The sequence below is a fragment of the Crocodylus siamensis genome, chromosome 4 (assembly GCF_052110815.1).
Source record: "Crocodylus siamensis isolate JL-2025a chromosome 4, ASM5211081v1, whole genome shotgun sequence".
NCBI classification, from domain to species: Eukaryota; Metazoa; Chordata; order Crocodylia; family Crocodylidae; genus Crocodylus; species Crocodylus siamensis.
Window position 1 is genome coordinate 51,847,750 of NC_143398.1, and position 26,718 is coordinate 51,874,467.

The 26,718-nt window shown below is 45.4% G+C and overlaps 1 protein-coding gene and 1 long non-coding RNA gene across 5 annotated transcripts in view; one reads left to right on the forward strand and one right to left on the reverse strand.

Moving 5' to 3' along the window:
- LOC149865722 (uncharacterized) overlaps positions 1-234 on the reverse strand; it is a 54,137-nt gene extending 53,903 nt beyond the window's left edge. For all 3 annotated transcript variants that reach the window (XR_016441756.1, XR_016441754.1, XR_016441755.1), the window contains exon 1: positions 96-234. This is a non-coding gene — a long non-coding RNA (uncharacterized LOC149865722). The remainder of the gene's footprint in view (positions 1-95) is intronic.
- Positions 89-26,718, forward strand: part of IMMP2L (inner mitochondrial membrane peptidase subunit 2) — an 871,246-nt gene continuing 844,616 nt past the window's right edge. For both annotated transcript variants that reach the window (XM_090042296.1, XM_090042297.1), the window contains exon 1: positions 89-193. The gene's annotated coding sequence lies outside the window, so the exon portion shown is untranslated. The remainder of the gene's footprint in view (positions 194-26,718) is intronic.

Below are 26,718 nucleotides of genomic sequence, written 5' to 3' on the forward strand. Positions count from 1 at the left end.
AAAGTAACTGTAAGATAACACTGCTGCTGCTGAACACCCCTGAGGCAGGTGATCGCCGCCGCGCGCACCGCCCCTCCCCCCGCGCGGCCCCTCACCTGTCCTGCCCGCACGGCGCTGAGCTGCCCCGGGGCCGAGACTGCCGCGCAGGTCACGTGATTTCCGCCCCCCCGGCGCACGCAGCAAGAAGGTCGCGGTAGGTGCGCGCCGGGCTGCCCGGAGCCGCGGTAGCGCCAGACGGGCGGGGAGGGCTGAGAGCAACGGAAGCCGGGAGGGATCCGAACACATGCGCGGAGGGGAGGCGGGGTAGGGGTGGTGTGAGGGAGCCGCGAGGGGCTGGGCTTAACGCGGGCGTTGGGGGAGGGGCATGGGGTGGGCCCGCCCCGCCGGTCTGCAGCCGCGCTGCTTCTTGGGTGCGGGATTCCGCCACCCCGGCGTGGCAGCATTGAGGGCTCGGCTGGAAGCCGGGCTCCGCGCTAGGGGTGTCGTTTGTGACCGCAGGGGTGACGTCACGAGGCTTCTCCCATTGGGCAAAGCGTGACGTCACAAACTCCTCTCCCTACGGGTCTGCGCTGCTAGCTGTCGCAGCGGCCCCCCCCCCCCCCCCCGAGCGCGGCTGGGCCCCCCGCCCTCCTGCCCCTGCAGCTCCCCGCTCGGTCCCGGCTGGGGACTTGCCTGGGCCCCCCTTGTGGGGGCTCCTCCTTCCTAGGAATGGACCAGTTTACAGGCCCTGTTCCTGGATGCTAGGCTTTTCCCTTCCCTGCCTTTCTCTTCTTCCACGGATCCAGAGCACTTTATTGTAGGCAGGGCCCTACCTAGACTCCTGGCAAGCTTTTAAATTGTTCTTTCTGGCTCCCCTTTGCCAGAGATAAAATGCAACAACAACAAAAAATCATTGTTTCATGTTTATGCCCCTTTTATGTTTGGACCCCTGGCAGCCACCGCGTTTGCCCATGCGTGTGTCTGGTCCTGATTGTAAGGCTGGGGTAAGCAACCCCTGGCACAGGAAGACATTTTGCTTGGCACTCATACCTGGGGAAAGGGGCTGTGCTGCCACAACAAGGATTGGGCCCTTCTCAGCTCCACCCCGCCCACTGAGCTGTCTGCCCTTGGCATGCTGGCATCTTGCAAGTCAAGTTTGCAGGCATTTTTCTGCCCCAAAATGTTAATGTTCCCTGGTGTAGGGGGTTAGTTTAAATCCTGGGACTGAAACTTTTTTTTTTCCTCGTGGTAGCATATAACAACCTGCTGGGTCCCTGCAGGTGGGTGCCAGGGCCTGGCCAGCAACACTTCTATGCTACCCAGCTCCCTCACAATATGGCATGGGCAAAGCAGGGTGCCACCACAGCTGACTGGCTCCAGGCTGGATTCAATGGCTATGCAAGCTGGGTCTGGCCTGAAGGCAGTAGGTTGCCAGCCCCTGGTTTAAATAACTTCCTAGAGCACTGTTTCTCAACCAAGGTGCCACAGCACAGTGGGAAGCCTTGAGATATTTTCAAGGGTGCTAGGGGTATATGTAGTATTTTCATCGTTAGGTGTGCAAACATGGTTTATATATTCAACCTGAAATTTTCTTTAGATGTTTGCTTTGTCCTTAGGCCTCTGTTCTAGGAGGTGTCACATGTGTGAATTGGATGATGTCCTTTTCTCCTCTTATTATTAGAAGTTTAAAATAGTTAGTATTGCATAATAGGGCAGTATCTGTGTACTGGAGAGGGATATCCTTAAGTGAATAGCAGTTGTCAGAGGCCTGTTGACAATAGACCTAACCAAACGTACAGCAGCTGAGGCATAAGTGATTTTTAATTTGTAGGTTCCTCTGCAGTAAGTCTTAAGAATGTAACTGTCTAGTTAGAATATAAAAATAGCAATTAGACTCTCAGTTAAAGAAGGTTGCAAAGTAAGAAAAAAGGCCTCACTGAGGTGTCAGACATTAGAATTAGCTTTGCTGCTATAATCTGCAGTCACATCACTGCATTCATAAATTTTTAAACAATGCAGCTACCATGATGATGAGATTTTTTTCAATCATGTTTTACTTAAAAATGATGTAACATTTTAAAGGTTTAGTTATTGAAAGAAATCTATGATGTTCTTTTAGAGCAATAAATTACACACAGTTTATGAAAGTAATAACCTGATCTTTCAGCATGGTATATACTGAGAACTGAGGAAGAGTTTTAAATTATTAAATTTGGTGTGCTTTTTAATGGTAAGGCTAGTTTCTGGCACCTTTGTTCTTAGGATAACTAGATTTTTGGTTTGGGGTATTTGTAAAGAGCGTGGTATTAGTGTGCAAAATAATTAAATTGTTTCTGAAATGTCTACATTTTCAAGTTTGCCTTTGGTGCAGCAATATATTTTAATCTTAAAAAGGTAATTTAATATGCAAAATGGACTGCATTGGATTATAATAAGACCCTTCTGGGCCTATTAAGCCTAGTGACAGTTCTAATTAGTGTCCAAAAACTATATTTCCTTACTAATTGATGTTATTTATAGAGCCTGTCCTGTCTCTCCCCTTCCTTCTCCCCTCTCACTACTTGAAAACTTGGCAAGAACTAATTAGTCTTCCTTTCTAAGCCATGCTTCCTTCCTACTGCACACCAATTTATCAGCATCTGAAACTTAGTTTTCTAAACTCCACAAGAATAAAATTAGTTGATGTTTCTTTGCACTAGATACATAGTGAAAATTACCAGTAGGTAGATTGGAAGAACAAAATGTTTCTGTTTAAGCTGTTTCATAGCTTTTTAATTCAGTTTTTATGGAATAAATATTTGTAGTTTTGTAGAAATTAAATTGAAAAAAGTGTGTACATGTATCAAAACTATATACAAATAAATATTTAAGTTTTTTTTTTCAAGGCTTGAAAGATTCTGTATACCTAATTGAAGAAACATTACAGTGGAAGTACTTAGAATGCTTGAAAAAATTGCTGTATATTATTAATAGGTGTGTGTTTACACAAAAACATTGTACAATATTTTGCCAAATGCACCAAAAAGGATAAACTACTTTTAACTGGTATGTTACTGATCTATTACATTTATTCCTGGCTATGACAGAGTGATACTAATTCATCTTATGAATTGAATAATGTCTTTTGTTAAGGGAATGTAGTGCTTACGGTCTTTCTGATGCATAGAACACATTAGAATTAGTTTACAAATAACAATTAATAGTGACTGTTCATTCTTGCCTTTTTAATGTGAGTGTCAAGAGTCTTGGATTCTTTAATCTTCTCACTGTTTTTAGGTACCATTAATTTATAGCTTGCATTTCCCAAATATTTATTTCTTTAGACTGTTAGGTTTGAGTGAAAAAATGCCTGTTTTTGAAGGTCAAGAAATGTAACTGACAACACCTTCTTCTTGCCATGAATATTCAAAATCCATTAGTTGGCAGAGGGTTGCTATACAGTGGGTGCATCTACACAAGGTGCTAAATGCATGTTAGACACATTCTGCTGTGCATTAGCATATCAGGGCAAAACTGTGCTAATGCACAGTAGAATGAGTGTACTGTACATTAGCATCACTTAAAAGGTATGCGCTGGAGCTATCCCACAGTAATGCTGGTTACTGCGCATTGAGTTAGTATCTGTTATTGCAGGTACTTAACTTAATGCACTGTAACTACGGCACATTAATGCACCTGTAGACGCATCCAGTTTACTGCATTTGCTGCTGGGAAGTCTTAAAAATAACTTCTAATGATCAGGAGTAAAATTTTAATTAGTTAAAATATAGGAAACTTTATAATGTCATGCTATTTTATATATTTTTAATTCAAAACAAGCAACAAGTCCTCAGAAACAGAGTTCAGTAAAATGAAAGTAGGTTTTTATAATATTAATACATTATTTGTGTATAGTAACTGTTCGTAAGATAATACTACTTTTCATGGTATAACAGAAATATGACACTTTGGCAGGATGTGGATAGACAAAACAGTTATACTGCTTTAGTATGGAGCTAGGACTCACTGTGATTCATCTGAATACAGCATAGCTATTATGGTCCATTCCTAACTGCAGTATTTGAAGTTAAAGTACAGCAATTTGTCTCCCGTTTCATTTGGGTTTAGCTTCACTTCGGCTTCAGAGTTGACATGAAACGTATGCCAACTAATGTCTGTTGTTGCCTTCAAGATCCTGTTAGGTTCTACTACAGTACGGATCAAATAAGCACACAGTAGCTATTCAATGAGTATAAACTTAGCTGATAGGATGAATAAGGCCTACGTTAGGACCAAGTGCAGGCATTATATTTCTCCTTGGAGAACTGCAGCTCGCCTGGTAGAAGTTACAAGTTACACATGTTCATTCAGTTTCACCCTGGGAAAACACCCACCCCAGGAGAAAGATTTTCCAGGAGTCAAACTGGAAGATTTACCAGTTTGTGGCTCTCCTGGTTAGGGAGGTGATGGGAGCAGTGGGGCAGTGCTTGCAGCCTCTTCCTCAGACTGGGGATTGTGCAGTTCAGGGATTGTGTTGGGGCAGTAATTGCCAACCTGGCAGGGCTGGTAATGAGGCCGGGGGAAGAGCTCCCAGCTCCTCTGGCTTCCCTTTACAGCTTCTGGCCACCAAGCTGTCTTTTTGAGGTCAGTTTGGGTGGGAAACAGGCTCAGGGAGGCTTTAACTGCCCCAAGCCCCAGATGGCCAGTACATATGCTGATTTAAAAGCTTGTGGTGCTGGGAAAACTCTCCTAGGGGCAGCAGCACAATGCTTCCCTAAACCAGTGCTGCCTAGTCTGGTGAACTCGCAGGGGGCTTTGCCCTGCTGCTCCACTCCTTCCAGACTGGGAAGGGAATGGAGTGGTGGGGAAAAGCTCCTTGCCCATTTCTCAGCCCTGGGTGTCCCTGATCTCAAGGAAGCACTGGGAATCTTTCCCTGTGCTTCATGATGCCCCCTCCCCATCTTCTTCTTTGCCCTGGGAATAGGTGGAATGAAGCAGCCACTGCTCCCCCTGCTTTCCCTGGATTGGAATCATTTTTGTCTAGGGAACATGTGGGGGGCCTGGGAGAAGAGGTGGTTGCAGGCTGAACGCCTGTACTGCTTACTTTTCTGAAAACATTTCTAGTGGTGGAAATTTCTACTGCCAGAAGTGAATGCCTATTCTTGGTCTAGGTGATCAGATTGGCTAACAGCAGGGTTTATTGCAAATGTGAAGTGAATGTCTATTCTGTTCTTTTTATGCTTTAGAAGTGCTTACATCAAGCATGCATCATTGTCAACACAATCAATCACATTTGGTGCCATGCACCTTACGTTTTGCTGACTAATGAACTTAATTACAACATTGCTAGATAACATTAGTATCTCTTGTACCAGGTTTGGCTGAACCATCGTACATGCCTCCATCGTACATCCAGTATACCAGTTTGCACTGATTTCTGTCCATCTCAGGATGTTCTCGAATACATACCATATATTCTGATGCACTCTGTTGCCTTCCATAGAGATTTATATCTGCAGGTTTTTTAATTCTTACTGAGCCTGGCCTGGCATGCTCCAGAGTAGTAAGCCTCCCCCCCTCCATCTTCTGTTTGCTCCGTGTATATACCCTCCGAAGTGGTGTGATTCAATTCTGGGCATGAGCAGGTGTTCATGATTCCTTTTACTCTTGGAGAAATTCTTCGAGTGTAACCTTTTGTAAAGTGTTGACAAATGTGAGGTGAGATAACACTCCAAATCATAGATGAAACTTTCCTAACATGGGCTCTTGGAAGAAGTTATTTTGGGTTCCATCTAATTAGTAAGTAACCTCCTTTCCCCCCCCCATCAGTATTCTTTTTGAAAAATAACTCAATAAACATTGTCACCCTTTTAAAATTGTTCTATGCTATGTTCCTTTTATGCTACTTAGAGAAGACAGACTTGTTTTCAGATGCTCAAATATATACATTTTCCATAATGCTGGGATAATCCAGGAACTGTCCTTTTCTGTCCTGTATCCCTAAGATATTTTTTCTCTTATTGAAAATCTTTCTGGAAAATTCTGATCTGGAGACTCTAATGTTATGAAAAGACCATCATTCTTTTACTTTATGTGAAGGATATCGTTTCATGAATATTTATTTATTTTAATAAGATGTTACATTTTGATTATTGTTTGGATTCAGGCAGACAGAAAAACCTGCAACCCAGAGTGACAGGATTCTTGGAAAGTGCTTGGGGAGGTTCAGGCAAAGTTGCTGGGTTAATTTAAAACATGATTTAAAAGTCACAAAGTCTGTCACATTATTTAATGTAAATTTCATAAAGTGCAATGATAGAATAACACATTCTAATTTCCACTATACTCAAGAGAGCTATACACTTTTTGTTTAGCCAGTGTGTGTGTGTGTGTGTGTGAGACATTAATTCTTCAGAATTTGCATCAAAAGCTCAATATTAGTTGAGTTACTATAACCGTTCATGCTTGCATGTATGTGCTTGGAATGCTCTACTCTGCTTAGAACAACACCCTTCAGCTTATAAAAAAGCCATCTTCTACCAATTTCTTCTACCATCATAATAGACAAAACATCTATTTGGAAAATGATGGTTTTCTATACTGGTGGATTTATGTCCTAGAATAGGGTTGTCTAGGGACAGCCGTGTAGGCCATGTCCAGCTCATGAGGGCTTAACATGCAGCCAGTGGGCTTCCACCCAGCCACTGTTTCCTATTCCTTCAGCTGCTGTGCCAGCCAGGGTCTTTGGGACAGGACAGCACAGCACAGCAGGAGGCCTGGTGAGCTTGTCTATGTGGAAGTACCAGTGGCAAGGCTCTGCTGCTCACACAGAGTAGTGGGGATTGTCTGCATGGTGTGGAAGTGGGTAGGTGGAGTTCACACTGCTCACGTGGCTGTGGTGGAGAGAGTGATTTCCTGCATGGTGGTAGTGGTGGGGGGTTTGAAGGGGGAGATCGCACTGCTCGCGGCAGTGGGGGATAGTTCTTGGGGGCCCACATTGCTCATACAGTAGTTGGAAGGTTGGGGGTGGGGGCTCATGCTTGCACAGCAGTTGGGGGAAGAATTGCCCATGTGGTGGTAGTGGTATTGGGGTGGGTGGGGGGGCTTATTCATGTGGTATTGGTGGCAGTAAGTTTTGGGGAATCATCTTTGCTTTGATGGCTGCGTGAGGGCATGCTTGGCAGCATCAGTGTGAGGACTTGTGCTGCTTTTCTCCTGGGAGAGCTGTATGTGGCAGGTGTCCCAGGGAGTCCGTGAAGCTCATGAGTCCACAACCTGTGCATCATGTGGCTCCCTGCCTCTTTGAAGATGGTGTGCCTTTTGATTGGACTTGTGGTTAAGAGTGAGATTAACTGGTCAATGAGGCTGTTCCAGTGCCAACTCAGAAGCTTTATTAGGATACACAGTAACAAAGACTTATTAGTACTAATAAAGACGATGCTTACACAGATAAAAATCTTTCTTTCGCTGTCACCCATTATGGCTTGTCCTTTGGCCTTGGTCAGTTATTTACTAACTATGGCCTGTAGCCTGACAAGGCTGCTTTGTGCTTTTCATCCTCAAGGCTGCCTTTGTGTCTGCAATTATTTAAACATTAGCAAAGGTATATTTATTGTAACAAAATAACTATTCATACATTTGGTCACCTTAGTTATTAATGTTTTAGGATGCAATTGTAATACAGAGTATTTAGGATACAGGCCCTTGGCTTGCTGTTCAGTCATATTTCTGCAGTTTTGACTTAAGTTCTTTGAAAATGGCCAAGCCTGACATCTTCATTTCCCCTGCATTTGATTATGCTTTGGATAGCATATGTTTGATTGAGTTAGTGTTGTTTGTCACTCATAGCTCATGCTGCATGGGCCTACTCATGGCTACAGATGGACAATACTGTCTTAGAAATACAAGCTTAACTTGTTGCAAGAGGTAATGGATTCTTCCAGATTTCAATCACAAGCTAACCCATTCAGTCTCTGAATGTGTGGGTATGGCAGATCTGCTCAAATGGGATACAGGGGTGCTAGTTTGGAAAAAAAGTATTCCTTTAGTGAATTGTATTTTTTGCTGTAATGAATCAGTGACAAGCAAAATTAGTGCTTCTTATCAAACTGATTATGACTGTGAAGGCTTTGTTGTGTTGTGTTTTGTTTTGTTTGTAGTGCTGGCTTGATAATAATAGAGTTTGTTCTGTGTGTTTGATTATGCAAACATAAGGTTGCATTCATTTTCCTTTTTCTTCTCTATATTGTTCTGAAGCTGCCATATAGAACTGATGGTTGGGATGTAGAGAAAATGGTGGTCGATTGGCTGCTGCTGCTTTTCCTTCTTCCTCCTTTTTCTCATGGCAAAAAGGCCATGGAGAAGGTGGACTGGCTCAGAACCAAGAGTTCATAGCTGATATCCTGGCCCCATTGAAGTTAATGGAATTTTTGCCACTGATACCAGAATTTTGTCTCATTTTTTTGCTGTTATTAATATAGTTACAAAATGTATGAAATGATTATTGAGCAAGGCTTCATAACTTAATCCTAGGAAGGAGGCATGTATTATGTTTTCTTTTTGTTTAGAAGACGTACCTGAGTTAGGGTCACTCCTGGTGAACCAGGGTTTAGCTCTCTTCTGTGATGTAACAAGTTTTAAGTTTCAGATTTTAGCAAATTCTATTTACAGAATTGGGATATCCTCCTTGTCTGTAGAGGGTAACTGCTATGGCTATTAGCCAATAGTATTGTTAATTAGAAGCAGTAGCATAACTGGGAGTAGATGAGGGGGGACAACTGTTTGGCATGGATTGAGGAGGGGTATCAAAATGGAGGCAGGGGAGTGCCAGAATGGATGTTGCTACCCTGGCAGTTACAGGCTCCAGCTGTATGAAGTAGGGGAAGGAGCGGTATAGAATGGTGTTATGGATTCATAGATGTTAGGGTCGGAAGGGATCTCAGTAGGTCATTGAGTCCTCCAACCCCTTGCCCTGGGCAGGAAAGAGTGCTGGGGTCAGACAACCCCAACTAGGTGCTTGTCCAGTCTCCTCTTGAAGACCCCCAAGGTAGGGGAGAGCACCACCTCCCTTGGAAGCCCATTCCAGATTCTGGCAACCCTTACTGTGAAGAAGTTCTTTCTAATGTCCAACCTAAGTCTGCTCTCCATCAATATGTGGTCATTGTTGCTAGTTACTCCAGGCGGTGTCCTAGTAAATAGAGCATCTTCTATTCCCTGCTGCCCTCCCCTGATGAATTTATAGGCAGCCACAAGCTCACCTCTCAGCCTTCTCTTGTGAAGGCTGAAAAGCTCTAGGTCCCTCAGTCTCTCCTTGTAGGGCCTGCCTCTGACCATACGAGTGGCCCTGCTCTGAAAACTCTCAAGATTCTCCACATCCCTCTTCAAGTCTGGCACCCAAAACTGGATGCAGTACTCCTACTGTGGCCTGACCAGTGCCGCATAGAGGAGAAGCATCACCTCCCTGGACCTGTTCATCATGCATCACTAATACATGATAAAGTGCGGTTAGCCTTGTTGATCATTTTGTCACATTGACAACTTATGTTAACTATGACTCCAAGATCCCTTTCTGCTGCTGTGCTGCTGAGAAGGTCATTCCTGAGCCTGTAAGTGTGTTGATGGTTCTTTTTGCCCAAGTGCAGCACTTTGCACTTGTCTTTGTTGAACTGCATTCTATTTTGTTCTGCCCATTTTTCTAACCTGTCCAAATCTGCCTGGATCCATTCCCTACCCTCTGGTGTGTTAATTTTGCCCCATAATTTGGTATCATCTATGAACTGAACAGGGTATTCTCTAGGCCATTGTCCAAGTCACTGATAAAGACATTGAATAGCACCGGTTCAAGGACCAAGCCTTGCAGAACTCCACTGCCCAGATCTTTCCAGGCTGATATTGACCCATCCACCACCACTCTTTGGGTGTGACCCCTAAACCAATTTGCCACCCACCTGACTGTGTAATCATCTACATCACAGCTTGTTAGTTTATTTATGAAAACAGAATGTGATACCATATCAAAGGGCTTCTTAAAGTCTAGGTAGGTGACATCTACCTTGACACCTGCATCTAAGCATTTTGGGACTTGGTCATAAAAAGAAACAAAGTAAGGCAGGGTCTACCTGGAGCAAACCCATGCTGATTTCCTTTTAGCATTATTTCCCCTGCTGAGCTCCCACAAACGTGATCCTTAATGATTTTTCCCAGATTTTTCCCAAGGATAGAGGTGAGACTAACTGGTCTATAGTTTCCCAGTTCCTCCTGCCTCCCCTTCTTGAAAATAGAGACCACATTGGCCTTTTTCCAGTCCTCTGGGACCTAACCGGAGCACCATGAGTGCTTGAACAGCTGTACCAGCGGCTCTGCTATGACACTAGCCAATTCCTTCAGCACCCTTGGATGAAGTTCATCGGGGCTCACTGATTTGAACACATCCAGCCCCTCCAAGTACCCATTCACTAAGTCTGTGCTAACACTTGGTGGGTTGGTGTCCGTCCTGTGTCTATCTATGATCCAATTGGGAGATTTTGTCTTGGTTTGTGTCTAGGAATACAGATGCAAAGAACTCATTGAAGAGCTCAGCTTTGTCCCCCCTCACTATCACCAATTGTCCTAGTTAGTCCTTAGGGGTTCTGTGCTACTCTGTGCCTTCATTTTGCTCCCTACATACCTGAAGGAGGACTTTTTGTTGTCCTTAATTTTTGTTGCCAGCCTAAGTTCTAATCTGCTTTGGCCTTTGTAACTGATTCCTGGCAAGCATGAGCCAGGGAGGTATACTCCTCCTTGGTAGCTACCCCCTGTTTCCACAGCCTGTATACCTCTTTCTTTGCCCTTAGGCTTTCCTGGACTTCCCCATTCAGCCAAGAGGGCTTCTTTGCCCCCTTTTATGTGCAGTGGGATTGTCTCCTGCACCCATAGGATTGCTCCCTTGAGAAACAACCACCCTTCCTGGACCCCCATTTCACCAATGCTCTTGAGCTTTAAAGCCTCACTAACTAATCTCCTGAGCACACTGAAGTTAGCCTTTCTGAAGTCTAGTACTTCAGCCTTGCTGGTTAGTTTACTCACCCCTCACTGGACAGTGAATTCAGTCAGTCAATGGTCACTATCCCCTAGGTTACCTTGTACCTGCAGATTCCTCACCAGGTCATCCCGTGTAGCTAACACCGAGTCCAGCAAGGCATTTCCCCTAGTGGGATCATATACCCCCTGTGTTAGACGGAGGTATGTGTGCAGGTTAAGAACCTATGTGAGTGGTTAGATTTCACTGACTGCTCCTGCCAGCAGATGTCAGGGTAGTTTAGATCACCCATAACAACCATATCTCTTGACCGTATGGCCTCTGAGAGCTGTCTGGAGAATTTTAGATCTAGCTCATCTTCCTGGTGTGGCAATCTGTAGTAGATCCCTACTACCAAGTCCTTTTCCCTCTGACCCCTTTGTATCCTGACCCGTAGTACCTCAGTTTGGCCCTCCTTTGATCCCAGCTTGATTATAGAGGATGTATATTGTTCCTCAACATAGAGAACAACACCTCCCTCCCCATTTTTCCCCACTCTATTCTGTCTGTACAACCTGTAACCCTCAATGCCTACTGCCCAATCGTGAGTAGGGTCCCACCAGGTTTCAGTTAGTCCAAATAGGTTGAAATCGTTGCTTGCAAGCAGGAGTGCAGGTTCCTCTAGCTTGTTACCATGCTCCTAGCATTAGTGTAGAGACGTATAAGCCCCCCCCAACGGGTGTGCTTGGTACCCCACTTTCCTGATGTCTGTCGGGCTCCTTAGTGCTTACCTGGATTGATTTAGTGCATTGCTTGTGGCTTGCTGATCCTAGGTTCTCCTTATCCTCTGCTTCCCCATCCCCTGATTCCCTGACAAACCTAGTTTAAAGCCCTTCAAAGGAGATCAGCCAGTGTATCAGAGAACAGGCTCTTACCTTTAGAAGAGAGATGAAGACTCTCTCATAGAAGTGCGGATTGTGGCTGTAGAAGCCAAAACCTGTATGATGGCACCAACTCCAGAGCCACAGGTTGACTTCCCTGATGCAGGTGTCCTGATGCTGATGGTGACTGCTGACTGGAAGGATGCACAAAAAGACCACCTGTGCCCCAGCCCAGTATACCAGCTGGAGCCCATAGCCGTCCAGGGCACAAACCCTACCAAGTATACCTCTACTACCCACCTACCTCACTCAGTGCCTTTGGTGAGAAGTCAAGCTGTGGATTTAAGGGTTAAAGGCTGAGCAGCAGGCCCACTGGTAGGGTTACCATACATCTGAGTTTTCCTGGACATATCCTATTTTTGGGTCTTCCCATCTCTGTCCCGGTGTTTTTTTTAAATATCAGCACATGTCCAGGATTTTGCTTTGCCTCTGATTGCCCGGTGCTTGCTGGCTTGCCTCAGCAAGGAGCTGCTTGGAGGAAGAGGGGCAGTGCAATTGCGGGGCATCATGTGATCTGCACATGGGCTCCAGCAGCTGCAGGCAGGTAAGTCTGTGTGTGCACGTGGGCATGCTTATTGGTGCTGCATCTGAAGCAGGGCAGAGAGGTGGGAGAAGAGGGTCGAGGAGTTCTTTTGGGGAAGCAGGGAGCTGCATGGCCAGCAGGGGTGGGGCGGCAGGGGGTTGGGAGTGAGGAGCACTGGCATGATCTGGGGGGGTGGGCTACTGTGAGTCAGGAGTGGGGGCAGCAGCAGGGCTGTGGGGGTGAAAGGCAAGGGCAGAACATGGGCATATCACTGCCCCCCCACAATCATATACCCTTTACACCTCACAGGTATTCTCTTTTTTGAAACTGGAAATATGGTAACCCTACCCATTAGGAAAGCAAGAAGCAGAGATACGTGCTGTCACTACCACATACATATCTAAACCTATTCAAAGCCCATCCTTAGTCTCTCCTTTTGGGGAATAAAACCATCTTGGGTTCTAAAGGGGAGCAGTGATTTGTTTGCTACACTAGCCAATTTCTATAACTTTCACAAGGTTCATAACAATACTATGATTAAAGGGGAAGCTGCACTTTGGCCTTGTTGTTTTGCTCAACTGTATGTCTTCTCAGCGTAGAATCCCATGGTTCCCATTCTTGGACTTAGTTTCTAGTTAGACTACATTGTATATTGCCTATGATTTCTCAGCAGAATGACTGTGCTTGGCATCTTTTATTTCTTTCATTTACATGCTGTGAATATATGTTCAGCTTTATAGTAGGAACACAATACTGCATAAGAGAAGATTTAAAAAATGTAAAACAGTCTATGAGTGTGCCTCTCTTCCCTCTAGGGTTTATCATTCCCTAGAAGCTTTGGAAGATCCCATTACTTCACAACTTTACCAAAGGGCATGGATTTGATCTTTGCAAGCAGCTTACTGCCATATGTTTCTCTATTGACTCATTTACTAACCTTTTTTATCTACTCTCAGCCTGGCAAAGCAGCTGCGTACCACTGGGCTGGAGACTAAGACTAACATTTCACAGTTACTAATTCATGTGTTTGTTTCTTGATTTCCTGACCTGTTTACCAGGTGTCTAATATGGGCCCTCTGTGTCAGGCCAGTAGGGTGTACTCCTACATTGAGCCATCTACCTCACTGAGCCCGACCACGTTCCAGGCTCCAAGTGCTTCCCTGGGGGCACCTCATGTCTGTCTGACCTCGTTCTTACAGCACACCCGCAAGCCTGGGGATATCGTGCTACCACCCAGGGTCTGGACTGATCTTGGGATCCGTGGGAAACACAGGTCTAGTAGTCATTGTGGGTACTTGACCCAGTACAAGAACTTGGGGTGCTTCCCTCAGTCTGAAGTGCAAATAGCATCTCCCTTAGTCAGCCGAACCAAGGGGACCCCAAGGCATAATCTAGACCCTCTCCCAATAAGTCTCCCATGCTAGGTACAGAGGAAAACTTTATAGGTTACAAGGAGTAGGTTTGGAATAGGGTACAGGGTAAAGCAATATCAGAGAAATCTCTTAGAGCAAACAGTGGCATGGTAGCTTTTCATCACGCATCTGAGTTCCTGCAGGCTATATATCTAGTTAGATCTCAAGTAGCTTACTCACAAGTATCCAGAGTCAGGTGGAGATTCCCTCTGGAGGCAAGCAGTTCACTGAACATGAGTTTTGAGAGAGAGTGAGTTTCAGACGGTCCAGCTTCTCTAAGAGTTCTCATCATGGCTGCTGCCCTGCCTCCTGGGTAGTCCTTAACTTATTAGACCTTATGACCTCATTTACCTGATCCAATGAAGGCCAGCAACAGCTGGCTGTCAGCCAACCAATTTGAAATGCATTATTGGTTGCTGGGTAGAGTGGCAGAGTCTCTAGCCCCCTCCCAGTCATGATGACATTGCTTAGAACAATAGGAAGTTTAAGCCCACACCCAGGTGTGTGAGGCCATTCATGTATGAACAGGTTTCCCCCAGGATACAGGAATGTATCCAGCTCAGGTTACAACTCAGGGTTACTTGAAGCTGATGGGGCCAAGGGTGTCTGACCTCTGCAGTGACCATGGTAACCAAATTGTCAGATTGGTCATCCGTCTGATAGCAAAGTTTGGGGTGAGACAGAGATGGCATTCTGCCACACCCTCTACATTGTCTTTCTGCTTGCCAATAATTGCTTTATTGTTAAATTAAACCTGCATATAGCTACACATTGGTTGCATCAACACATGTGCTTTACTGTGGAGCTGACTGATTAGCTCCATGGTAAAGTGTCACTGTCTATATCAGGATGGCCAGCCTGCGGCTCTGGAGCCACATGCAGCTCTTCAGATGTTAATATGCGTCTCCTTGAATCTTTGCACAAGCAGATGGTGACCAGCTTTAACTTCTGAAGAGCTGCATGTGGCTCTTGAGCCACAGGTTGGCCACCCCTGGTCTACGTGAATGCTGGTATTAGGATGCAGTGGATTAATTAACTCTGCCATAAGATAGTACTGTTTGTGACAGTGCTTTCCTACAGCAGAGTAATTAATGTTGCTGAAACACTTGTGTAGACAGTGATTAGGCCTGGCTGGGGCATGAGGGCACAAAAGTGCAGAGGCTAGCTGCCTCCCAGCCCTACACTTTAGCACACTTGCACCCCAGCCAGCTCCTCTGCTGCCCACTGCCAGCACCTGGAGCCTGCCCCAGCTCTAAGTGCTGTGGTCCCGGGTGCATATAAAGACACTGTACCTGGGAGCAGCTGTCTCACGTGTGAACCATGTCAGAGGTTACTGAAGTGGACTTATTGCACATGGAGACGTGCCCAGTGAGTTAAATGCAGTCATGCAGTATTTCATCTCAAAAACCTCATATTCAGTAATCCTAGATTAATACACGGTGTTGTTGCTGAAGAATTAAAATTGGTCTTGCATTCTGTACACTTGCCACTCACATGCATTACTATAGTAGAAGAACAGTAGGGAATGACTATTATTCTACACGTAATTCACAAGATAAACCCAGAGATTTCAAATAGGAATCTATAGTGTCAAAAACATTCTTACCTGTTGTGGTTTTTCTGAGTTCTTTGCAACAGAAGAAGGGCTCTACTTTTCCATAGTAAAGAAAAAATTGAAAGCTAAGAGCTAGCGTTCGTTGAGAGGTCTTGAATGAAAAAGGTTGAGAACCATTGTCCTAGAATGCTTAAGGAACTGACTGAGGTCATTTCAGAACCATTGGGTATCTTTGAGAACTTGGGGAGTTTGGTGAGGTCCTAAATGACTGCAAAAGGGCAAATATAGTGCCTATCTTTACGAAAGGGAAGATTGAGGATCCATGAAATTATAGACCAGTCAGTCAAACATGGATCCTTGAAAAGATCATGGAGTAGGTCTTCAAGGAATCTATTGTGATGCACCAGGAGGGGAACAAGGTGATTGGGAATAGCCAGCATGGATTCAGTAATACCAATGTGATTTCCCTGTGTGATAAGGTGGGGGGAAATGGTGGGGGGAGAGCAGTGGATGTGATAAAGACCTTGCTAAAATTAAGGTATGACAGTTTTCTGCCACATTCTTATTAATGAACCAACGACATAAAGACCTAATGAAAGTATTGTATGGTGGATACTCAACTAGTTGGATCATCATGTTCAACAAGCAGTCCTTGATGGCTCCGTGTCTAGTTGGTAGGAGATGTCAAGCTGGGTTCCTCTGAATGCTGTTCTGGGTTTAGTATTGTTTAATATTTCCATTAATCATTAGGACAGGACTGCCTGCACACTTAACACATTTGTGAATTACACCAAATTGGGTAGAGTTGCAAACACTGTGGAGTGGTAGGATCTGATATGACCTGGATAATCTGGAGAAATGGTCTGGAATCAATCAGATAAAATTCACCAAGGACAAGTACAAAGTCCCTCACTTGAGATGGAATAATGGCACGTACAAGCACAGACTGAGAATGATTAGTTAGGTTGCAGTGCTGCAGACACGGACCTGAGGGTTACAGTGGACCAAGCTTGAATATAAGCCAATTGTTTAGTTTTGTTTGGAATGAGCACAAGCACACTGGAGTAATGTCCAGTTTGGGGCCTTAAACTTCAAGAAAGAAGTGGACAGTTTGGAAAGTGTCCAGTGGAGAGCAACAAAATGATTAGAGGCCAGGGAAACGTGACTTATTAAGAAAAATATTTATCTTAGTCTTAGTACCTCTGTTTACTTGTTTTACTCTGTCTTCTTCCCTGAAAACCATTTCCATTCAGCCCAGTGATTCTCAATCAGAGTGTGGTGGCACCTTAGGGTTCTTTGAGATCCTTTCAAGGGTGTCATGGAGTGCTACACATTGTTTGATGTCCAAAAATGATTCAGAAGATAAACCCAGAGATACCATCAGGAATCCAGTGTTTAAAACATTTTGACCTGTTGTGGTCTGAGTTCTTTAACAGAGCGATTCTTCGCCTTTGTAATTTTCTGATTTGTGCCTTCAGTCTAAGAAGTATGAGAACCACTTCTCTAGATGCTCCCACAGTGTAACTGCCACCTGAAAAAGTTCTATTTCTTCTGATAAACTGACAGAAAGATTGACATTTTGCAGTTTTGTGGAGGTAAGATAATGTACTTTACAGTTGTTACGTTTCCCCCCACTATAAATTTACTAAATGGAAAAGAAAAACTTTTTTAATGATAAAACATTTGATTTTGCATTTTGTTTCACATGCAGGCTGTGACGACTCCACATACATGCTTTCTTGTAAAAACACGTTAGGGTCATTTTCCTTCCTTTGTGGATGGTAGTTAACACCATGTTTTTACTGCTGTGCTTCCTATTGTACTTCTGTGGGTAATTTTTGAGTGCTTAGATTTGCAAATATATCGTAACCTGGGGCTTTCTGAATATTACTTGATGAGTTTCTGCAGGCTGCTTGATAAACAGTGTCTTCTAATGTGCAGGCAAGTGTGGGGAATCAAAATAAACATTTTTATGTAGAGAGCAATCTAAATAGCATCTCTGTTCCATATGTTGTAGGACCCACTGGAGGCTCATTATAATCCCTGGACCTTTTGTACATCAAACACTTTGGTCCAGATAATGCTGTTTTCCATCTGCTTAATCTCTGAGTTGCACAATGTGAACTTCTTAGCAGTTTGACCTCTTATTTGCCAGCATTTTTGATCTTTGATATTTTAAACTGTGTTCCTATTTCAAAGAAGTTAGTGACCTGCTGTTTCTGGGGTAACCACTTGCTTTTTTGACATAAAAGTCAAAGAAAAAAATACAGTAGTAATTATAAACATGATGAAAAAGGCACACATCCCTAGGTTTTTTTCTGTCTATTCTTTTTCTAATTAATTAGTTAATTAATCAATTTATGTTTTTTGTTTACTCTAGTAATTGTTTGAACAGCAGCATCATTGGGCAACTTCTTTAGGACAATTCAGAGATTAGAATACATTCCATGATTCAAATTTTGAAATCCAAATAAAACAAAAGGTGTTCTGTTTTAAACATATTAAATATAATATTTAGTATGATTATTCATATGGACATTTTTGTCTTGAATGCATGCCTCTTATTTTTATGAAGACTTTTTTTGTGGAAATAAAAAAAAATCAAATCAAATCAATTGTTACTTGATAATACATCATTACTATTTCTGTTAAAGTTCACCCATCAAAAACACTTGCATTTGTATATGTCAAGGGATATATTTATTAGACTTGCTTTTATCTTTTCATGTGATAATTGAATAATGTTTAGTTCCTCTGAGAAATTTTACTATTTCTTTTAATAAGGCAGCTGTGAAACCACTGTTGAGATGGCAGGTAGGGTTATAGTTGATCAGGAACTCAAATATTCAAACTTTGGGAAGTTTGTGTGTCTTTTTTTAATTATTTCCCAATTTAAAATAACTCTTCCCCAAAAAAACAAACAAACTGGTGGCTGGGAGAGATGGAGATTTGAACATGTAGAAAATTCTGCTTTCACAGTGATTCTTTTGGCCTACTCTTTATGTAATATTGTGACAGGAGTATCGCTGCTGGAGCCTTTCTATTGGTGACTCCACGCTCCTGTTATGGGCCAACCGCCTGCTTACTCGCCTGCCATGCTTTGATCTTGATTGATTGATGTAATTAGTGGGAGGCTGTGCACTTTATGCGCCCCAGTGCCAGGGGTGCCATCTGTGGCTCCTTTTCCACCCCTACACCACAGCCCAAGCCTTGCAGATGGTACTGATGTGGTTTCGACCTGGGCCCTGGTGTGATTTGGCCCTCTCCTTGCCTTCTCTCAGGGGCTCCTCACTGCCCCCCTCTTGCTCTGGGGCTGGGGTCAATGCACCCCAAATGCTGCACCCTCTTTGGCACCAGGGTCCCCAATCTACCATGGAGCCCCTATGAGGCCTCCTCCAAAAGCCTCACCCAGTCCTCCGGTTAAAACAGCAAACACAAAAACACAAAGCCCCTGGGCTATAACATAAAAAGCTAAACCGTCCAGCCAAACAACATTCAATCCCTACCAGGAAATACTCCAACCCATAGCAACAATCAGAGTCAGGGTTCTCCCCTCTGTCTGCACTGGCCAAGCTCCTCCTCCCTTGGCCACCAGAGGGGAACTGCCCTCCTGGCCACACGCCTGGGCTTATATGGGCCAGGCCCTGCCCCTTCATGTCAGCTGGCTCCCCAGCAGTTGTCCTAGCAACCAGCACCTGTGACTCTGGCTGCCTTGGTAACTGGCAGCTGGGCCTTCCCCTTCTTGCCACTAGGGGTCTCTCCTGAGCTGTTTCTGCTCTCAGGCGCAGGGCACCAGAGTGCTCTGTGACAAATATATTTTATAATAATGATAAACATTGGAATTAAAATTTTCGTCTTTGTTTAAACAAAATCTTTAAATTCAGACTATACACTTTTCACACTGGTTGTGATTAAAATTTATACTGGAGAAGGGGTGGTGGACAGCAGTTCTGGTAGTTTTTTTAACCATGTTTAGTAACAATGGGCAAGATTTTTCAGAACATGATTCCCCACGCTCTAACTGAAGTAAGTGGCAACTGTATTCAGTACTTCTCAGTATTGGGCTTCATTCTTTTCCCAGATGAACTAATCTAATCCATGAGCATTTTCAGTGAACTGCTTATAGAACTTTAGATAATTTGTTTAACCTTACCAGTCTTTTTTTCATATGAAATAACACATACTAGGAGTTCAGTGTCTGTACTGTTTCAGACTGAAGCACTTAAAATTAAACATTTGTAATGTAACAGATAAACCCTAAAGATGATGTGTAATTAGAATGTATAAAAACCTTAGAAATGTAGAAGTGAGACTGCTTGCTTGAAATATTCTCTTTTATATGAATATATAATTTAGGAACACTGATCACCTTAAATGTGCCTCTTTTGTTTTGCTCTGGAAAAGACTTCTAAGTCTTTGACAGTCATAAGCATCCATAATAAATTGTTTCTTCTAACCAATGACCAGGGATCCTGGTTTTCTCTGATAAAAAAAATCCATATATAGAGTATTTTGTTTTAATCATCAGAGAAAACCAGGATCCCTGCTGATGACCACAAAAATCCCGTATCATTTGCTAATTTGAATTCTTAACTTTTGTTCTCCACATCTTTAATTTTAACTTTTTTTGGCCTGGGAATTTCCTTATAGAGAAATAGGAGTGACTTCCGTAGTTAAGACTAGATGTACACCTTGCTGGGGTCGTTTGACCCCAGTACTCTTTCCTGCCATGTCAGGGGGTCGGACTAGATGATCTACTCAGATCCCTTCTGACCCTAGAAACTATGAGACTATGACTGAACAGACCTTACTGAGTAAGAGCAATCTCTTAGGGTGCACTAAAGTGCATATACTTATGTTTGGGTAGAAGGAAGTAAATGCTCTATAGGGCCCTTAAGGTTTGTAAGACATGTTGGTGAGAGTGACAAAGAAGTCTTTCTTTTTTTTTTTTTAATCAGGATGAATATGATTTAAATCACTGGTCAGGAAGCCTTGATTTAATTACTGTTTTCTACGAAAAGTTCATTCTGGTTGTTTGATGTCCTCTATTCATTTAACTTCTTGAAACTGCACTTCTTGAGAGAGGTAAAGGGTTGACTCTGTGTATACAAACTTGCAGAGAGACAGTAGGGCTGATGGATAGGTAATCAGATCTGTTATCTTGTATCTCATCTCCATATACTGCTGGTAACAAGTATGTTATCTCTGGAGACACAAATCCATAGCTGAGAACTGAAATTAAGCAAAACATAGATTAATGGGATCTTCTGGGCTGAGCACTGAGTCCCATTGGGTAGAATGCTTTTCTTTAATCTTTACTAATCTATAGAAGAGCCTCTGGGAACCCCATAAGATCGGGCCCCTAATATAGTCCATGGCCTGCTGTGACTTATTTATAAATCTTTTCTGAAAAGGTTATATGACTATATTGTCTCAAATAGTATATAATTAGAAGTTATAATCCCTATTCCATGATGATATCTTTGAGTTTTAACATCTCTTAAATTCAAACTATTCTTATACAGATTTATTTTTATTTTAAAGCATCTTAATAAAAATAATAAAAAAATCAGATTTAAATAAAACATCTGATTTTTTTTTTTTAATTGTTGATTTTTATTCACCTTGTAGCCGGGCACTGAGGGGCCTGCTACTTGTGGAGCAGCAAGTAAGGAGCCCAGCTGCTGGTTACCAGGGCAGCCACAGTAGTAATAAAGAAGCAAAGCTGTGGGTTGCCAGGGAAACCAGTGAGTCAGCTGACCAGAAGGGGCAGGGCCTGGCTCCCATTTAAACCCAGCCTGAGGCCAGGCAGGCAGTTCCCTGCCAGCAGCCATAGAGGAAGGAGCTCTGCTGGACTGAACAAAGGGAAGAGGTGAGGATATATGGGCAGTTGTTATGGGTGAGGGAGAAACCCTGTGACAGGCTTGAATGGGGTTATAGCCAGATGGCTTGAATTTATGTTGCAGCCAAGGTGCTTGAGTTTGTGTTGATGGTTTACTGTTTACAACTGGAGGACCGGGTGAGGCTATTAGGGGTTGGAGGAGGCCTCATAGGGGCTCCATGGTAGTGTGGGGACCCTGGTGCCAGAGAGGGAACAGCATTTGGGGGTGCACTGACCCCAGCCCTGAGAAGGGGAGCGGAGAATTGGAGGCCAGGAAGGCTGAAGCTGTCTGAGCCCTGCAGGGGGTTCAAGACCCCGAGGAGGAGAGTTGGGGCCAGGTGCAGCTACAGCCACCTGAGCCCCAAGGCTGCAGTAACCTCGGAGCAAAGGGGGCGATGAGAGAGGCGCCAGAGCAAAGGGGGTGACGAGAGAGGTGCACCTGTGAGGCACAAGGTTGTGAGACAAGGGCTGCGGAAAACTCAAGCGCCAGAGCAAAGGGTGTGACGAGAGAAGTGCACCTGTGGTGCACAGTGTTGCGAGACAAGAGCTGCAGAAAGGTCGAGCACCAGAGGGGGTGCAGAGAGCCAGACTGAACAACATCTGGGATATAAGCAAGGCTTGGGGCGTGGTAAAGGGGTGGTTGGAGCCACACATAGCCCATAAGGCTGGGGTGCACCGAGTCACACAGTACAGAACAGGGGCCAGGATATATCAGAGCCCCATGTCCAAGGGGACAAAAGGCAGCCTCCCTTATATAAGATCAAGACGTGGCGGGCGAGAACGAAGGTGCTTTAGCGTGAATTTGGCACAGTAGGGGGTGCTAGGGGAGATCACGGCCGCCCCTAGGACCCTGCTCCATGACACACCTATTTTTGAGGGGCTTAAGGTATTTGAAGCTCGGAACTCTTTAGAGTATTTTTAGGTGTGGATAAAAGCTGTATGGGTATTTTTATTAAAACCAAGATGAACCCTAGTGGGGAACTTAGACTTCACCTTTAATAGAAGCTAAACTACTCATAGATTTCACAGACATTAGGGCTGGAAGGGACCTTGGAAGATCATCGAGTCCAGGCCCCCGTCCGAAAGGCAGGAAGTCAGCTGGGGTCAGCTTAGTACAGACAGTCAAATGCTAGGGACAGTAATTACACACAAACTGGTTTAAGTAATCAGAAACCAGTTTTAACTCTTAGCAGAACGTAAGTTCAGTGCACATAAACTAGTTTCAAAATAGCTGAAACTAGTTTAAGGTGCCCCTGGTTGAATGTAGTATCATACTTAATGGATTTAGGTCAAACCAGTTTATGAAACTTTTGTCCCAGGTCCCCTTGTGGTTCAAGGTAAATCAGAGTCCCGCAGCATCCCAGCATGCTTTCCAGCCCTGTACTGGGCTGTGCTGTCTGCTCCAGAAAGCAGTGCTGGCTCTGCCCCTCTTCTCCCTAGCTGGGGCAGTGAGTGCTGGCTCACTGCTTCCCTCAGGCAAACCGTAGCTGGGGGCCAGGGTGGGGGGTTAAACTCACCTTCCCCAGAATACAGCTGTGCTGCCCTGCTAGGTGCTGGCTGCGACTGTAGACTACAAATCCCAGAGGCATCTGGAAACAGGAAGAGGAAGTGACAAGCAACCCTGTGGAGTCCTGGGGCTCTGATGCTGGACTGCAAATCCTAGAGACTTGCAGAAATGGAATGGAGAAACAACTGGACAGACGTTTACTTTTGATTCAGGAAATGCAGCCACATGCTTGCAGTGGCTTAGGCCAGCAGCTGCTCCCTGCTGCCCCTCAGGTCTCTGAGATGTGCAATCCAGAATCACAGAAGCAGGACTCTGCAGGGTTGCTTATAAATTCCTCTTCCTGCTTTCAGGTGTCTCTGGGACTTTTAATCCACTGTTGCAGCCAGAAGTAAGTTTTTTTGTTTTTGTTTTTTATTTTTTGTTCTTATTTTTTTTAGCAGGGCAGGGCAGCTCTAATCAGAGGAAGGGAAGTTTAAGCCCCCTTCCTGACTCTAGACCCCATCAGAGGTTTGCCTGAAGGGGCATCCTTGCCTTCCCCTCCTCCCCAACCCCTTTTCTGCTGGAGCAGATAGCACAGCCAAGCCCAGAGCTGGAAAGCATGCTGGGGGACTGATTTAACTTGAACCAGGACGGGGTCTGGGACAGACGTTTCATAAACTGGTTTGACTCATATTGGTTAAGTCTGCCACTACAGTCAACCGGGTTTATCTTAAACCAGTTTTAGCCATTTTGAAACTGGTTTATGTGCATTGAACTTCTGTTCTGTTATAAATTTAAACCAGTTTCTGATGAAGTTTAAACCTGTTTGTGTAACTTCTGTCCCTAGCCCTCAAGTCTAGTTTTATTTGCTCCTACTAGCATGCAAGTTAATGTGTTAGTTAATGTATTAGTTAAAGCATGTTAACTGTGGCCTTCTTACAATGCAACTTTATGTCATAATAAATACCTAGGGCATTTTTACATGCATTTTGGGATGCAGTGCCGGGTGCTTTAGTTAGTGAGCTGCATTAATTAAAGTGCCTGTATGTCGCATGTATCAGTGTCTCCATGCTGAAAAATGGCAGCAAGGTGCTTTGAACTAAAGCTCATTGACCGTGTTTTATTTCAAAACACTACGCCACCATTTTTTCAGTACAAGGATGCATGGGGACACTGATACACATGATGCGGAAGGTTGCTGGAGTGCATCAGTTTCCGTGCTCCAGCAGATTTGGTTAATTGAGTCTGCTCTGATGCGCTGGATATCCAGCATGTCAGAGCAGTCTCCCTGCGCATCTGTAAGAGCATCTAGATCCTGGTAACTCTTGGGTTGGAAACCATTGATCTTGACAATGCTAAGCTGAAAGCCCAGAAGGGCTGTGTCGACGCGCCCGTCAACGAGTCCAATCGCTCAGTAGTCTGCGTATGGTTGTCCACTAATTCCAAGTTGGGGTGCTCTCACTTTGGGGATGCCCAAGCCAGATCCTCCTGCCACGACTTCAATGGTTCCTTGGTTCAGTGTGTTTCTATGACGCGTGCATGTCCGAAAGTGAGACCTCCAGTCGTTCCAAGTCCGAGATCCTTGAGGGGTCCTACACCCTCACCTGGGCCTCCATGTACAAGTCCGGGTTGCCCTCCCAGTCTCTCCTCGGGTGAGAGGAGGGGGGCAACGCCTCTAGTACAAAATACAAAGTTATTAACCCGTGAGCCGAACAGTCAGTTCCACCACGGGGCGTCTGACTCCGGGTCCCTTGTGCTTGCCGGTTCCCCTCAGGTCCCGCTCTCCTCTTTCAGGAGACCCTCGTCCCCCGGCTGGGGTCAGCCGTCTGCCCCCGTAGGGTCCTTGCCCCATCTGGGCGGCTCCGCCTTCTGCCCCCAGCGCACTGTGGCCGAGGCCCGTAGCCCACTTCTCCCGGCTATCGGCCAAGCAGCCTCCCACTGGGGCGAGGTGCCCCCAGCCTTTACAATCGCCTCGAATGACTTTGGGGCTTGTCGCCCCTGGTGCCTTGCCCCTGCGGGGCCTTACGCTTTCCCCAGAATACGCGTGCCGGGTGCGTGTCGGTGTGCCTCCACCGCTCCAGGCTTCCGCCGGGGATCCACTCCCGTCCCGGCTCTTCCGGTCCGCCTCCTCTCCGCTCTGGTGCAGCTTTTGTGCCCGCTGGCACCGCTGCACACCTGGGAGGGGTAAGTGAGTCTCCTGCCCTGAGGGCCCGCGGGGGGACTCATACCCATAGCCAGGCCCGCTCGGTGGCTTGCGTGCGGTGCCGGCCCCACTGCGCTTGCACTGCCTGTACCGCGCCCCCCGCTCCGCAGCCACTGGCAATTTATTGCCACGGTGGCACCCGTTTCACTGATCCCGGGGCTTCTTGGGGCTGGGGCTCTCTCACACACCCCGCCCCTCAAGGCGCCACTAGGCGTTCTTCCTATTTTTCCTCTTTTGACTGTCTGCCCCTGACACTCTCTCTCCACCGTTCCCTCGCATCGGGATAAAAAGTCTGCCACTGTATTTGCCCTACCTGGTTTGTAGGTCATCGAGAAGCGATACTGCTGGAGGGCTAAGGCCCAATACATGATGCGTGCATTGTCAGTTTTAGTAGTATGCAGCCACCTCAGGGGCGTGTGATCCGTAATCAATTTGAACTCGTGGCCTAGAAGGTAATATCGAAAATACTCCACCCCCCACTTAAGCGCCAGACATTCCCGCTCTATAGTGGAGTACATGGTCTCTGGGTAATTTAGTTTTCGGCTGGCGTAGGCAACGGGCCGCTCCACCCCGTCTGTCTTTTGCAAAACGACCGCCCTGAGAGCGGACGCTGATGTATCGGTCTGTAAAGTGAACGGGATAGCAAAGTTGGGGGTATGCAGGACCACCTCCTGACATAAGGCTCTTCTTACTTCTTCAAAGGCTTTTTGTTGTTCTTGGGTCCACTCAATTACCCCTGACCGGTGGCCTTTGGCGGTTTCCACCAGAGGTGCAGCAATCTCTGTGAAACGAGGAATAAAGCGCCGGTAATAGCTAGCCAACCCCAAGAACGCTCGCATCTGTTTTTTCATTGTCGGAGCTTTGTAGTCTCTGATGGTTGCCACTTGGTCCGTCAGTGGCCGAACACAGCCTTGTCCCACTAGAAAACCTAAGTACTTGATTTCGCACTTTCCCAGCACGCATTTCCTCGGGTTGGCAGTCAGCCCGACTTGTCTCAGTTCTAGTAGCACAGCTCGCAGGGCCTGCAGGTGTTGCTCCCAGGTGTCCGTGTATATGATAATGTCGTCAATATAGGCCGCCGCGTACCTTTGGTGGGGGCCAAGACCCAATCCATTAACCTCTGGAAGGTAGCGGTGGCTCCGTTGAGCCCAAAGGGTATACGTTTAAATTCAAAGAGGCCCCACGGCGTGCCAAACGCCGTCTTGCACTGGTCCTCCTCCCGGAGCGGGATTTGCCAATATCCCTTAGACAAACCGAGGGTCAAAATGTATTTAGTTTGACCGATGCACTCCACTAACTCGTTTATATGTGGCATCAGGAATGCATCGAACTGCGTCGGTTCGTTCAATCTTCTGAAATCTATGCACAGTCTCAGGCTCCCATCTGGCTTTTCTACCGGTACTATTGGACTGCGCCACGGGCTCCGGGCAGGAGTTATGATCCCCTGCTCTAGCATCATCTTAATTTCCTTTTCTACTAACGTGCGCTTATGGTATGGGATGTGTTGCCATCGTTCCCGCACTATTCGTCCTTCCTTAGTGATAATCTGGTGCTTCACGTTCCGCGCCTTTCCGGGATGTTCTGTAAAGACGTCACGGAACTCATGAACTAGCCCCATTAACTGCCGTCTCTGGGATGGGCTGAGATGCATTCCTACAGGCACCTCTCCTACCCTGCGTGGGCAATTTGGGCTCTCCGTTGCCGGCCCTCTTTCCTCCCCTGGACCTAGCCCCAGTGAGATCAGGAGTCCCTCAGGTTTGCGC